Here is a 15,092-nt window from a genome sequence, read left to right as displayed (position 1 = left end):
AGAAATGATGAGCATCCTCAACATCTCCGCATCTACATAAAGAACTACTTACGATATTGACTCTATATAAGTCATGGTTTAAAGAAGAAGCAGAACATCTTAATTGTGTCCACATAATATTCAATTTTCGTTCACCAATATAATAATAATTAGGCACCAGTGGTTTGTGTGTATCCTTCTTTAACTTTAAAGTTGGAAATAGTGTCTAATTGTGGATACATCAAGTTTATTCCATTCTTTAATAGTAACAGGGAAAAACGACTCGCTTGTTACAGATAATCTACAAAATGGCTGTGCTATGTCATCTCCGTTTCTAAGGGGATAATTAGTAAGGGATTGTACTTTGGGTGGTATTATGTCAACCAAATAAGATGGAGCATTTTTATGTTTAATGTTATAAATCATTTGTAACTCTCTTCTTTTGCGTCTAATATCTAGTGGTTCCCACTTAACTTCTTGATATATTTTTTTCTATCTTTGTAACAATAGGTAAACCCGTGACAACTCTCGCTGCTTCTAATTGAAGTCTTCCGAATTTGGAAGTATTACATACACCACAATTATTCCAAACTTCAGGTGCATATTCAAGTAAAGGTCTTATATATATTAAATATAACTTCTCTAAAGTGTTTCTAGTAAGTTGATACTTCAACTTCCAAAAAATATTTAGATGTCTTTTAACACTAGCAATAATATTTTCTACATGGTTGTTCCACTTGGCATTACTGCTAAATGTTACTGCTAAATGTTTATGTTGGTTTTTGATTTGAATGTCTATTCCATTCAAGAAAACGTGAAATTGGGAGTTTCATAATTGGAGAATATCATAATTTCGGTTTTATCTGGATTAAAGGACATCAGTTACTTTTTGGACCATTCATCCAATTCACTCAGATTGTGACTGATTACAGAGAGGATCTGTTCACTGTCCGAATCTGAGTAATTGAAGGAAGTGTCGTCTGCGAAAAGTCTGCACAAGGATGTCAAGGATATACAATAAAAAGAAGATGTTCAAGTACAGATCCCTGTGGAACACCAGCTGAAAGATGGCAATCATCTGAGGATGCTGTATTCAACATTACCTTTTGACGTCTATCATCTAAGTAACTTTTAAACCAACTGAATAAATTTCCTGAAATACCATATGTTTTAATCTTTTTTAATAAACCTTTGTGCTAAACTTTATCAAACTTTTTTCAAAAAATCACAAAAAAAAAAAACAGTTCATTTTCTTTTCTCAGGAGAATTTAAAATGTTACTGTATATCTCAAGAAGTTGATGCACGGTAAAGTATTTTGGCAGAAAACCAGATTGGTACTGATAAATTAGCTTATTACTATATAGATGATTATATGCATGTTTAAATATAATTCTTTCCATGACTTTGCCAACACAACTTATTAACGATATTGGTCTATAGTTTGAAGGCAAAGAGGGGTCTCCTTTCTTGAATAAAGCAGTAACATTTGCCATCTTCCAGCTAGTTGTTGGATTGATTTATTAAAAAATTTCTTTAAGGGGATAGCGACTTTTTCTGGACAAAGCTGGAGCATCCTATGACTAACAATATCTGGTCTCGATGCTTTGTTGGGTTTTAAGGTCTTTAATATATCAACGATTTAGTTGTCATCTATTATAATATTTGAAATACAACTATTTGTCCTACTTTCGAAATCTGATAACTAATGGTTTTCCTCCTCTAGTTTTGAGAAAATATTTATTCAGTTATGTACATTTTTCATCATCTGTGTATACTATGTCACTTAATGCATCATCGTTTATTATATTTTGAAGGGGCGGGATAGAATTTGTACCTTTGTTTGATTTTATCAGCATTTTCACAATCTTCGAATACGCTTTAGGATTATTTACATTTTCTAAGATATAATTGTCAAGATTACTTTCAAATTTACCTATGGCAGCTTTTTTTAAATTATTGACTCTGTTTCTCTGCTTCTTGTACCTCAGAATATCACTTTCAATTTTTGATTTCAACGCTTTTTTTCTAGAACGGTCATGCTTTCTAATTTCCTTTCTAAGTTTGTTATTAAACCAACATTTATCATTTTTTTCTAATGATAACTGCTTTTGTTGGAATGCACTCCTTCGCGATGGACAGAAATGTTTCCGTAAACATTTCTGTGATAACATCCACATCTGCGCCATCGGGAAGGAGTGTATCCCAATCCAAGGCCTCTTGTTTCTCGGCAAATTTTTGATTGTCAGTTTGGTCGTAAACCCGGACAAGAGACAGGATCTTTGCTTGGACATACCAAATATACAATACATGCGTCGTGGTCACTTACAGATCTGGGAATATCAAAGACATCGGCAATGGTGTACGATGCTGTGTCGCTTATAATAATAAGATCTAATAAAGATCTTCGATTATCAGTTGTTCTAGTAGGCTTGTTAATCACATTTGTAAAATTAAACAGATTTATTTTGTCAACAAGTCTATTGTTATCAATCATAAATAGATGCGAATTTAAATCACCCGTGACCACAATGTTTTCAGTGAACTGGTAGCTCAACCCTATCGCATGATTTAATCGTGTAAAAAAATCAACATCAGTTCCCAGGGCACGATAAATATTACAGAGTACAAATCTTTGACCCTTTGCGCTGATCTCAACCCAAAGTGTTTCGTCGATATCATTTTCTAAAATATTCTGTTTTTTTACACGAATATCGCCTTTTGTATATATTAATATACCGCCACCAAAGTTACTACGATCTTTTCTGATGACGGATTTAGAAAAGGATTCAAGAAGTATATCTTCATCTTTTATATTTGGATCTAAGTGTGTTTCCGTTATGGTTATGATATCCAAATCCTCACAGAACATGTTTAAAAAATCTAGTTTGTTCCGAATACTTTGTATACTAATGTTATATAGTGAAAGGGAGTTGTCGTTACTGGAGGAGCTAATAGAAAACTTTGAGGAATTAATTATAGGAACTGGATTTATTTCAACATTTCCTTTAATGAGAATGAAGTGTAGTACAAAAAGCAGGAAAAAAACTATGTCTACTTTGGGGTGTACTGATTGAAGAAATGAAAGGCCGATGACGAAAAATGTACAATTAAAATTAATGAGAAGCTGATCAAGGTAGGTTGAATTTCTATAATTTAGGGATATTGATTTAATCAGTTTTCTGTTGTTAAATAAACCAATGGCTGCTCTGTAAGATCATTACCTGCCATCTAACACAGAGACAGAAGTTGCAGATATGATGATATAACAGCTACTGTCAAAGAGTATTAGACATGTCAATTCACCATCACCAACTTTAGAAACATAACATAAAACCCATACATTATATACAAAGCAAATTACAAAGACTTGAAGAAAATACATATATAACATATACGTCGTAGAGGCTGAGTGGGGATTGGGATTTGACTATGTAATATATTTACATATGTATTTAGGGACGTATCATTGTTTTAGCTGGGAGGCCTAGGGGATAGTCATTTAGAATTGAAAGTTGGAGAAAAAAACAAAGAACCACTCGCCTAAATATAGGGATATTTTTAGGTCCCCCCTCTTCAAGCTAGGGAAAATACTTTATCCCTCTTTTTCATTTAGTTATTGTACAGATATGTAAATTGCGGTAAACCCAAAGTAAAAATTCAGCGTCAATAATATGATGGGTGGACAGATACCGAGTGTGTTCCAATATTGGTAGCCATGTCATATTTGTTGGTAGCTTCATTACAATGAGGACATGCAAATATAAGACTTTTTATATAATTATACACTGTCATGAGTCTTTTTATATAATTTGCATCTCAGCAATTAGGAAAGTTTTGAGAAATGATCACCATCTATAGAGATAGATAAAAACCTGTACTCTCCTTTTCCATCAAAAGAAAACAGTGATATGCCCTATTTCTTGACCAGCCCCCCTCCCAGACAAAAAAATGATACGTCCCTTACGATTAATATGTTAACATTTTGTTGCTTAAAGTACATCAAATCTTAATCGACGATCGGAACGACTGTTTTATTACTTGAAGAGATGAACTGCCCTTATCAGAAATGTAGCATTCTGTCTTTCCCTGCCAAATGAAACAAAATAAAACAACCGAGTTCTTTGAATCGGATCGTGTCTTGGAGTCCAGTAAGCCAGGAAGGTTCATGGTGTGCCAGAGTGTGTCCTGTATGTCCGTATATGTTTGTATCTAAAACACAATAAGTTTAGTAAAGTTGTTGATGAGTGTGAACATCATTTTAATGTGAAGTTCGGTGTGATTAATATACTTGTAAATGAATAAATTCGCATATATCCACAGGAAATACAATAACTGATACCAAAATCTTATTATTTCATGTAGATTTACTGAATTCTTGAAAATAAACACCAAATTACCCCCAGCAAATACTAGCAAATACAATTTCTGATACCCTGGCAACCCCCTTATTAGGCACGAGACCGCAATTAATTTTCAAGTGCATTTCAATATACACATTTGAGCAGATTAAAAAAATTCCACCGGCGCAAACTTAATAAAACTTCTCTGGCCTAAAGATATGTACAAACAGAATTTTATATATATATATTGTAGAAAATTTTACCGTCATTTTCTGAAATTAATACATATAATTCGGAGATGGGGTAAACATGACAAATGAACTGAGTTAAAAGTCCTAAATTTTAACCTTCTTCCACTGAACCAAATCACAACTTTTAGTCAGAATTGATTAATGAAAAAAAATCCCATGTAATTTTAACCTATTTTCTACCAATTAGAGGCAAAACTTCAGCAGATAAGTTTCCAGTAAAAATATGAAAAAATGTGGAAGGTACCTACTACCAAAGTTGGAACTATACAACGAAAACCAAGGGGAATTAATTGTGTTCTCGTACCTAATTTATTAGTTCAATAAATGTGCTCAATTTGAATAAAAACTGCACTCATGTCAAGATGAACCTATTTTGACTTCAAGTACAAAGTTTCATCATGATTAGTTGAAAAATATATAAGTTATAGCAAATTTAGTATCAGTGGTACATTGCATGACTCGCATGTCCAATGGTCGAAGGAAATAAGGCCCCACTAAAATGTACATCTTTTTTTTTAAATGAAATATTTTTGTGATTTTTTACATTGGTTGCATCATATTATGTGTATTTGATGCAATACAGTTCAGTTTACTCAAGTTCCAGCTGCTTTAAGGCCAAAAATTGGGTTTTTATACATGCGGCCATGGTCAATGCACTTTTAGACCATGTATAGGGGTACACATATGAAAACTCATTTTATGATGCTGACAATGACTTAAATTGATCAACTTCAAACATAAAGTGCTCTACACATATCTAATGTACATTGAAAACAATAAGAAGTGGTTTCAAAGCTAAAACTGTCACTCCAGATCAATTTAAACCAGACCTGTACAGAGCTTGTTCAAGTGCGATTGTGTCCGATATTAAAAGTTAGCCTTTATTTGGGTTTTGAATGATGAAAAATCTGAAACAAATGTAAGATAATGTAAGGTTCTAGGCTTATCAGGTACATAAGCAGACAGTCAGCTGTATTTTTCCAGTTTTTCTACAAAAAATTTCATTTTTGAAACCTTATAGTGTATGCGGAACTCTAAAATTAGGTGTTTTTGAGACATCACAAGGTATATACATGTAGTGACTTACATTAGATGCATGAATATCAATGGAATGAATATATTAGTTTTTTTTTCACATTATTTATATTATTTACTAGCAAATACAAAAGATTCAGACCAATAAAACACATATCTGTGATTTTATAGATCCTAAGACAAGGCTGTGAAAACCCCTGATTTTGCCATATTTCATTGACTGGGTTCATAAAAATTACACTAAATTGTCAGATTTCTGCCTAAACCTTGTTCATAAAGTATGTTTTTTCTTGATTTGATGTTCCTAGTGTATAGTTAGAGGAGAAAAACTCAAAGCTGTACAATATTTTCCCCACTGGTCTATATTTCATACCTAGCACCTTAGCAAAAGTGCAATTTCAATGGAAAATCCCATAGAAATCATATTTTTTATTTTAATTTCAGAAAATAGAGAATAAAGGGCCAAAATCTTATTCTTTCATGTAGATTTACTGAATTCTTGAAAATAAACACCAAATTACCCCCAGCAAATACTAGCAAATACAATTTCTGATACCCTGGCAACCCCCTTATTAGATCAATAAATGTGCTCAATTTGAATAAAAACTGCACTCATGTCAAGATGAACCTTTTTTGACTTCAAGTACAAAGTTTCATCATGATTAGTTGAAAAATATATAAGTTATAGCAAATTTAGTATCAGTGGTACATTGCATGACTCGCATGTCCAATGGTCGAAGGAAATAAGGCCCCTCTAAAATGTACATCTTTTTTAGTAAATGAAATATTTTTGTGATTTTTTACATTGGTTGCATCATATTATGTGTATTTGATGCAATACAGTTCAGTTTACTCAAGTTCCAGCTGCTTTAAGGCCAAAAATTGGGTTTTTATACATGCGGCCATGGTCAATGCACTTTTAGACCATGTATAGGGGTACACATATGAAAACTCATTTTATGATGCTGACAATGACTTAAATTGATCAACTTCAAACATAAAGTGCTCTACACATATCTAATGTACATTGAAAACAATAAGAAGTGGTTTCAAAGCTAAAACTGTCACTCCAGATCAATTTAAACCAGACCTGTACAGAGCTTGTTCAAGTGCGATTGTGTCCGAAATTAAAAGTTAGCCTTTATTTGGGTTTTGAATGATGAAAAATCTGAAACAAATGTAAGATAATGTAGGGTTCTAAGTTTATCAGGTACATAAGCAGACAGTCAGCTGTATTTTTCCAGTTTTTCTAAAAAAATTTCATTTTTGAAATCTTATAGTGTATGCGGAACTCTAAAATTGGGTGTTTTTGAGACATCACAAGGTATATACATGTAGTGACTTACATTAGATGCATGAATATCAATGGAATGAATATATTAGTTTTTTTTTCACATTATTTATATTATTTACTAGCAAATACAAAAGATTCAGACCAATAAAACACATATCTGTGATTTTATAGATCCTAAGACAAGGCTGTGAAAACCCCTGATTTTGCCATATTTCATTGACTGGGTTCATAAAAATTACACTAAATTGTCAGATTTCTGCCTAAACCTTGTTCATAAAGTATGTTTTTTCTTGATTTGATGTTCCTAGTGTATAGTTAGAGGAGAAAAACTCAAAGCTGTACAATATTTTTCCCACTGGTCTATATTTCATACCTAGCACCTTAGCAAAAGTGCAATTTCAATGGAAAATCCCATAGAAACCATATTTTTTATTTTAATTTCAGAAAATAGAGAATAAAGGGCCAAAATCTTATTCTTTCATGTAAATTTACTGAATTCTTGAAAATAAACACCAAATTACCCCCAGCAAATACTAGCAAATACAATTTCTGATACCCTGGCAACCCCCTTATTAGATCAATAAATGTGCTCAATTTGAATAAAAACTGCACTCATGTCAAGATGAACCTTTTTTGACTTCAAGTACAAAGGTTCATCATGATTAGTTGAAAAATATATAAGTTATAGCAAATTTAGTATCAGTGGTACATTGCATGACTCGCATGTCCAATGGTCGAAGGAAATAAGGCCCCATTAAAATGTACATCTTTTTTTTTAAATGAAATATTTTTGTGATTTTTTACATTGGTTGCATCATATTATGTGTATTTGATGCAATACAGTTCAGTTTACTCAAGTTCCAGCTGCTTTAAGGCCAAAAATTGGGTTTTTATACATGCGGCCATGGTCAATGCACTTTTAGACCATGTATAGGGGTACACATATGAAAACTCATTTTATGATGCTGACAATGACTTAAATTGATCAACTTCAAACATAAAGTGCTCTACACATATCTAATGTACATTGAAAACAATAAGAAGTGGTTTCAAAGCTAAAACTGTCACTCCAGATCAATTTAAACCAGACCTGTACAGAGCTTGTTCAAGTGCGATTGTGTCCGATATTAAAAGTTAGCCTTTATTTGGGTTTTGAATGATGAAAAATCTGAAACAAATGTAAGATAATGTAAGGTTCTAAGCTTATCAGGTACATAAGCAGACAGTCAGCTGTATTTTTCCAGGTTTTCTACAAAAAATTTCATTTTTGAAATCTTATAGTGTATGCGGAACTCTAAAATTAGGTGTTTTTGAGACATCACAAGGTATATACATGTAGTCACTTACATTAGATGCATGAATATCAATGGAATGAATATATTAGTTTTTTTTTTCACATTATTTATATTATTTACTAGCAAATACAAAAGATTCAGACCAATAAAACACATATCTGTGATTTTATAGATCCTAAGACAAGGCTGTGAAAACCCCTGATTTTGCCATATTTCATTGACTGGGTTCATAAAAATTACACTAAATTGTCAGATTTCTGCCTAAACCTTGTTCATAAAGTATGTTTTTTCTTGATTTGATGTTCCTAGTGTATAGTTAGAGGAGAAAAACTCAAAGCTGTACAATATTTTCCCCACTGGTCTATATTTCATACCTAGCACCTTAGCAAAAGTGCAATTTCAATGGAAAATCCCATAGAAACCATATTTTTTATTTTAATTTCAGAAAATAGAGAATAAAGGGCCAAAATCTTATTATTTCATGTAAATTTACTGAATTCTTGAAAATAAACACCAAATTACCCCCAGCAAATACTAGCAAATACAATTTCTGATACCCTGGCAACCCCCTTATTAGATCAATAAATGTGCTCAATTTGAATAAAAACTGCACTCATGTCAAGATGAACCTTTTTTGACTTCAAGTACAAAGTTTCATCATGATTAGTTGAAAAATATATAAGTTATAGCAAATTTAGTATCAGTGGTACATTGCATGACTCGCATGTCCAATGGTCGAAGGAAATAAGGCCCCACTAAAATGTACATCTTTTTTTTTAAATGAAATATTTTTGTGATTTTTTACATTGGTTGCATCATATTATGTGTATTTGATGCAATACAGTTCAGTTTACTCAAGTTCCAGCTGCTTTAAGGCCAAAAATTGGGTTTTTATACATGCGGCCATGGTCAATGCACTTTTAGACCATGTATAGGGGTACACATATGAAAACTCATTTTATGATGCTGACAATGACTTAAATTGATCAACTTCAAACATAAAGTGCTCTACACATATCTAATGTACATTGAAAACAATAAGAAGTGGTTTCAAAGCTAAAACTGTCACTCCAGATCAATTTAAACCAGACCTGTACAGAGCTAGTTCAAGTGCGATTGTGTCCGATATGAAAAGTTAGCCTTTATTTGGGTTTTGAATGATGAAAAATCTGAAACAAATGTAAGATAATGTAAGGTTCTAAGCTTATCAGGTACATAAGCAGACAGTCAGCTGTATTTTTCCAGTTTTTCTACAAAAAATTTCATTTTTGAAACCTTATAGTGTATGCGGAACTCTAAAATTAGGTGTTTTTGAGACATCACAAGGTATATACATGTAGTCACTTACATTAGATGCATGAATATCAATGGAATGAATATATTAGTTTTTTTTTTTCACATTATTTATATTATTTACTAGCAAATACAAAAGATTCAGACCAATAAAACACATATCTGTGATTTTATAGATCCTAAGACAAGGCTGTGAAAACCCCTGATTTTGCCATATTTCATTGACTGGGTTCATAAAAATTACACTAAATTGTCAGATTTCTGCCTAAACCTTGTTCATAAAGTATGTTTTTTCTTGATTTGATGTTCCTAGTGTATAGTTAGAGGAGAAAAACTCAAAGCTGTACAATATTTTCCCCACTGGTCTATATTTCATACCTAGCACCTTAGCAAAAGTGCAATTTCAATGGAAAATCCCATAGAAACCATATTTTTTATTTTAATTTCAGAAAATAGAGAATAAAGGGCCAAAATCTTATTCTTTCATGTAGATTTACTGAATTCTTGAAAATAAACACCAAATTACCCCCAGCAAATACTAGCAAATACAATTTCTGATACCCTGGCAACCCCCTTATTAGATCAATAAATGTGCTCAATTTGAATAAAAACTGCACTCATGTCAAGATGAACCTTTTTTGACTTCAAGTACAAAGGTTCATCATGATTAGTTGAAAAATATATAAGTTATAGCAAATTTAGTATCAGTGGTACATTGCATGACTCGCATGTCCAATGGTCGAAGGAAATAAGGCCCCTCTAAAATGTACATCTTTTTTAGTAAATGAAATATTTTTGTGATTTTTTACATTGGTTGCATCATATTATGTGTATTTGATGCAATATAGTTCAGTTTACTCAAGTTCCAGCTGTTTTAAGGCCAAAAATTGGGTTTTTATACATGCGGCAATGGTCAATGCACTTTTAGACCATGTATAGGGGTACACATATGAAAACTCATTTTATGATGCTGACAATGACTTAAATTGATCAACTTCAAACATAAAGTGCTCTACACATATCTAATGTACATTGAAAACAATAAGAAGTGGTTTCAAAGCTAAAACTGTCACTCCAGATCAATTTAAACCAGACCTGTACAGAGCTTGTTCAAGTGCGATTGTGTCCGATATTAAAAGTTAGCCTTTATTTGGGTTTTGAATGATGAAAACTCTGAAACAAATGTAAGATAATGTAAGGTTCTAAGCTTATCAGGTACATAAGCAGACAGTCAGCTGTATTTTTCCAGTTTTTCTACAAAAAATTTCATTTTTGAAACCTTATAGTGTATGCGGAACTCTAAAATTAGGTGTTTTTGAGACATCACAAGGTATATACATGTAGTGACTTACATTAGATGCATGAATATCAATGGAATGAATATATTAGTTTTTTTTTTCACATTATTTATATTATTTACTAGCAAATACAAAAGATTCAGACCAATAAAACACATATCTGTGATTTTATAGATCCTAAGACAAGGCTGTGAAAACCCCTGATTTTGCCATATTTCATTGACTGGGTTCATAAAAATTACACTAAATTGTCAGATTTCTGCCTAAACCTTGTTCATAAAGTATGTTTTTTCTTGATTTGATGTTCCTAGTGTATAGTTAGAGGAGAAAAACTCAAAGCTGTACAATATTTTCCCCACTGGTCTATATTTCATACCTAGCACCTTAGCAAAAGTGCAATTTCAATGGAAAATCCCATAGAAACCATATTTTTTATTTTAATTTCAGAAAATAGAGAATAAAGGGCCAAAATCTTATTCTTTCATGTAGATTTACTGAATTCTTGAAAATAAACACCAAATTACCCCCAGCAAATACTAGCAAATACAATTTCTGATACCCTGGCAACCCCCTTATTAGATCAATAAATGTGCTCAATTTGAATAAAAACTGCACTCATGTCAAGATGAACCTTTTTTGACTTTAAGTACAAAGTTTCATCATGATTAGTTGAAAAATATATAAGTTATAGCAAATTTAGTATCAGTGGTACATTGCATGACTCGCATGTCCAATGGTCGAAGGAAATAAGGCCCCTCTAAAATGTACATATTTTTTTGTAAATGAAATATTTTTGTGATTTTTTACATTGGTTGCATCATATTATGTGTATTTGATGCAATACAGTTCAGTTTACTCAAGTTCCAGCTGCTTTAAGGCCAAAAATTGGGTTTTTATACATGTGGCCATGGTCAATGCACTTTTAGACCATGTATAGGGGTACACATATAAAAACTCATTTTATGATGCTGACAATGACTTAAATTGATCAACTTCAAACATAAAGTGGTCTACACATATCTAATGTACATTGAAAACAATAAGAAGTGGTTTCAAAGCTAAAACTGTCACTCCAGATCAATTTAAACCAGACCTGTACAGAGCTAGTTCAAGTGCGATTGTGTCCGATATGAAAAGTTAGCCTTTATTTGGGTTTTGAATGATGAAAAATCTGAAACAAATGTAAGATAATGTAAGGTTCTAAGCTTATCAGGTACATAAGCAGACAGTCAGCTGTATTTTTCCAGTTTTTCTACAAAAAATTTCATTTTTGAAACCTTATAGTGTATGCGGAACTCTAAAATTAGGTGTTTTTGAGACATCACAAGGTATATACATGTAGTCACTTACATTAGATGCATGAATATCAATGGAATGAATATATTAGTTTTTTTTTTCACATTATTTATATTATTTACTAGCAAATACAAAAGATTCAGACCAATAAAACACATATCTGTGATTTTATAGATCCTAAGACAAGGCTGTGAAAACCCCTGATTTTGCCATATTTCATTGACTGGGTTCATAAAAATTACACTAAATTGTCAGATTTCTGCCTAAACCTTGTTCATAAAGTATGTTTTTTCTTGATTTGATGTTCCTAGTGTATAGTTAGAGGAGAAAAACTCAAAGCTGTACAATATTTTCCCCACTGGTCTATATTTCATACCTAGCACCTTAGCAAAAGTGCAATTTCAATGGAAAATCCCATAGAAACCATATTTTTTATTTTAATTTCAGAAAATAGAGAATAAAGGGCCAAAATCTTATTCTTTCATGTAGATTTACTGAATTCTTGAAAATAAACACCAAATTACCCCCAGCAAATACTAGCAAATACAATTTCTGATACCCTGGCAACCCCCTTATTAGATCAATAAATGTGCTCAATTTGAATAAAAACTGCACTCATGTCAAGATGAACCTTTTTTGACTTCAAGTACAAAGGTTCATCATGATTAGTTGAAAAATATATAAGTTATAGCAAATTTAGTATCAGTGGTACATTGCATGACTCGCATGTCCAATGGTCGAAGGAAATAAGGCCCCTCTAAAATGTACATCTTTTTTAGTAAATGAAATATTTTTGTGATTTTTTACATTGGTTGCATCATATTATGTGTATTTGATGCAATATAGTTCAGTTTACTCAAGTTCCAGCTGTTTTAAGGCCAAAAATTGGGTTTTTATACATGCGGCAATGGTCAATGCACTTTTAGACCATGTATAGGGGTACACATATGAAAACTCATTTTATGATGCTGACAATGACTTAAATTGATCAACTTCAAACATAAAGTGCTCTACACATATCTAATGTACATTGAAAACAATAAGAAGTGGTTTCAAAGCTAAAACTGTCACTCCAGATCAATTTAAACCAGACCTGTACAGAGCTTGTTCAAGTGCGATTGTGTCCGATATTAAAAGTTAGCCTTTATTTGGGTTTTGAATGATGAAAACTCTGAAACAAATGTAAGATAATGTAAGGTTCTAAGCTTATCAGGTACATAAGCAGACAGTCAGCTGTATTTTTCCAGTTTTTCTACAAAAAATTTCATTTTTGAAACCTTATAGTGTATGCGGAACTCTAAAATTAGGTGTTTTTGAGACATCACAAGGTATATACATGTAGTGACTTACATTAGATGCATGAATATCAATGGAATGAATATATTAGTTTTTTTTTTCACATTATTTATATTATTTACTAGCAAATACAAAAGATTCAGACCAATAAAACACATATCTGTGATTTTATAGATCCTAAGACAAGGCTGTGAAAACCCCTGATTTTGCCATATTTCATTGACTGGGTTCATAAAAATTACACTAAATTGTCAGATTTCTGCCTAAACCTTGTTCATAAAGTATGTTTTTTCTTGATTTGATGTTCCTAGTGTATAGTTAGAGGAGAAAAACTCAAAGCTGTACAATATTTTCCCCACTGGTCTATATTTCATACCTAGCACCTTAGCAAAAGTGCAATTTCAATGGAAAATCCCATAGAAACCATATTTTTTATTTTAATTTCAGAAAATAGAGAATAAAGGGCCAAAATCTTATTCTTTCATGTAGATTTACTGAATTCTTGAAAATAAACACCAAATTACCCCCAGCAAATACTAGCAAATACAATTTCTGATACCCTGGCAACCCCCTTATTAGATCAATAAATGTGCTCAATTTGAATAAAAACTGCACTCATGTCAAGATGAACCTTTTTTGACTTTAAGTACAAAGTTTCATCATGATTAGTTGAAAAATATATAAGTTATAGCAAATTTAGTATCAGTGGTACATTGCATGACTCGCATGTCCAATGGTCGAAGGAAATAAGGCCCCTCTAAAATGTACATATTTTTTTGTAAATGAAATATTTTTGTGATTTTTTACATTGGTTGCATCATATTATGTGTATTTGATGCAATACAGTTCAGTTTACTCAAGTTCCAGCTGCTTTAAGGCCAAAAATTGGGTTTTTATACATGTGGCCATGGTCAATGCACTTTTAGACCATGTATAGGGGTACACATATAAAAACTCATTTTATGATGCTGACAATGACTTAAATTGATCAACTTCAAACATAAAGTGGTCTACACATATCTAATGTACATTGAAAACAATAAGAAGTGGTTTCAAAGCTAAAACTGTCACTCCAGATCAATTTAAACCAGACCTGTACAGATCTTGTTCAAGTGCGATTGTGTCTGATATGAAAAGTTAGCCTTTATTTGGGTTTTGAATGATGAAAAATCTGAAACAAATGTAAGATAATGTAAGGTTCTAAGCTTATCAGGTACATAAGCAGACAGTCAGCTGTATTTTTCCAGTTTTTCTACAAAAAATTTCATTTTTGAAACCTTATAGTGTATGCGGAACTCTAAAATTAGGTGTTTTTGAGACATCACAAGGTATATACATGTAGTCACTTACATTAGATGCATGAATATCAATGGAATGAATATATTAGTTTTTTTTTTCACATTATTTATATTATTTACTAGCAAATACAAAAGATTCAGCCCAATAAAACACATATCTGTGATTTTATAGATCCTAAGACAAGGCTGTGAAAACCCCTGATTTTGCCATATTTCATTGACTGGGTTCATAAAAATTACACTAAATTGTCAGATTTCTGCCTAAACCTTGTTCATAAAGTATGTTTTTTCTTGATTTGATGTTCCTAGTGTATAGTTAGAGGAGAAAAACTCAAAGCTGTACAATATTTTCCCCACTGGTCTATATTTCATACCTAGCACCTTAGCAAAAGTGCAATTTCAATGGAAAATCCCAT

Source organism: Perna viridis, chromosome 1 (assembly GCF_037379345.1).
Source record: "Perna viridis isolate PV_CMFRI_1.1 ecotype Kerala chromosome 1, ASM3737934v1, whole genome shotgun sequence".
Lineage (NCBI taxonomy): Eukaryota > Metazoa > Mollusca > Bivalvia > Mytilida > Mytilidae > Perna > Perna viridis.
This window is presented reverse-complemented; position numbering follows the sequence as displayed.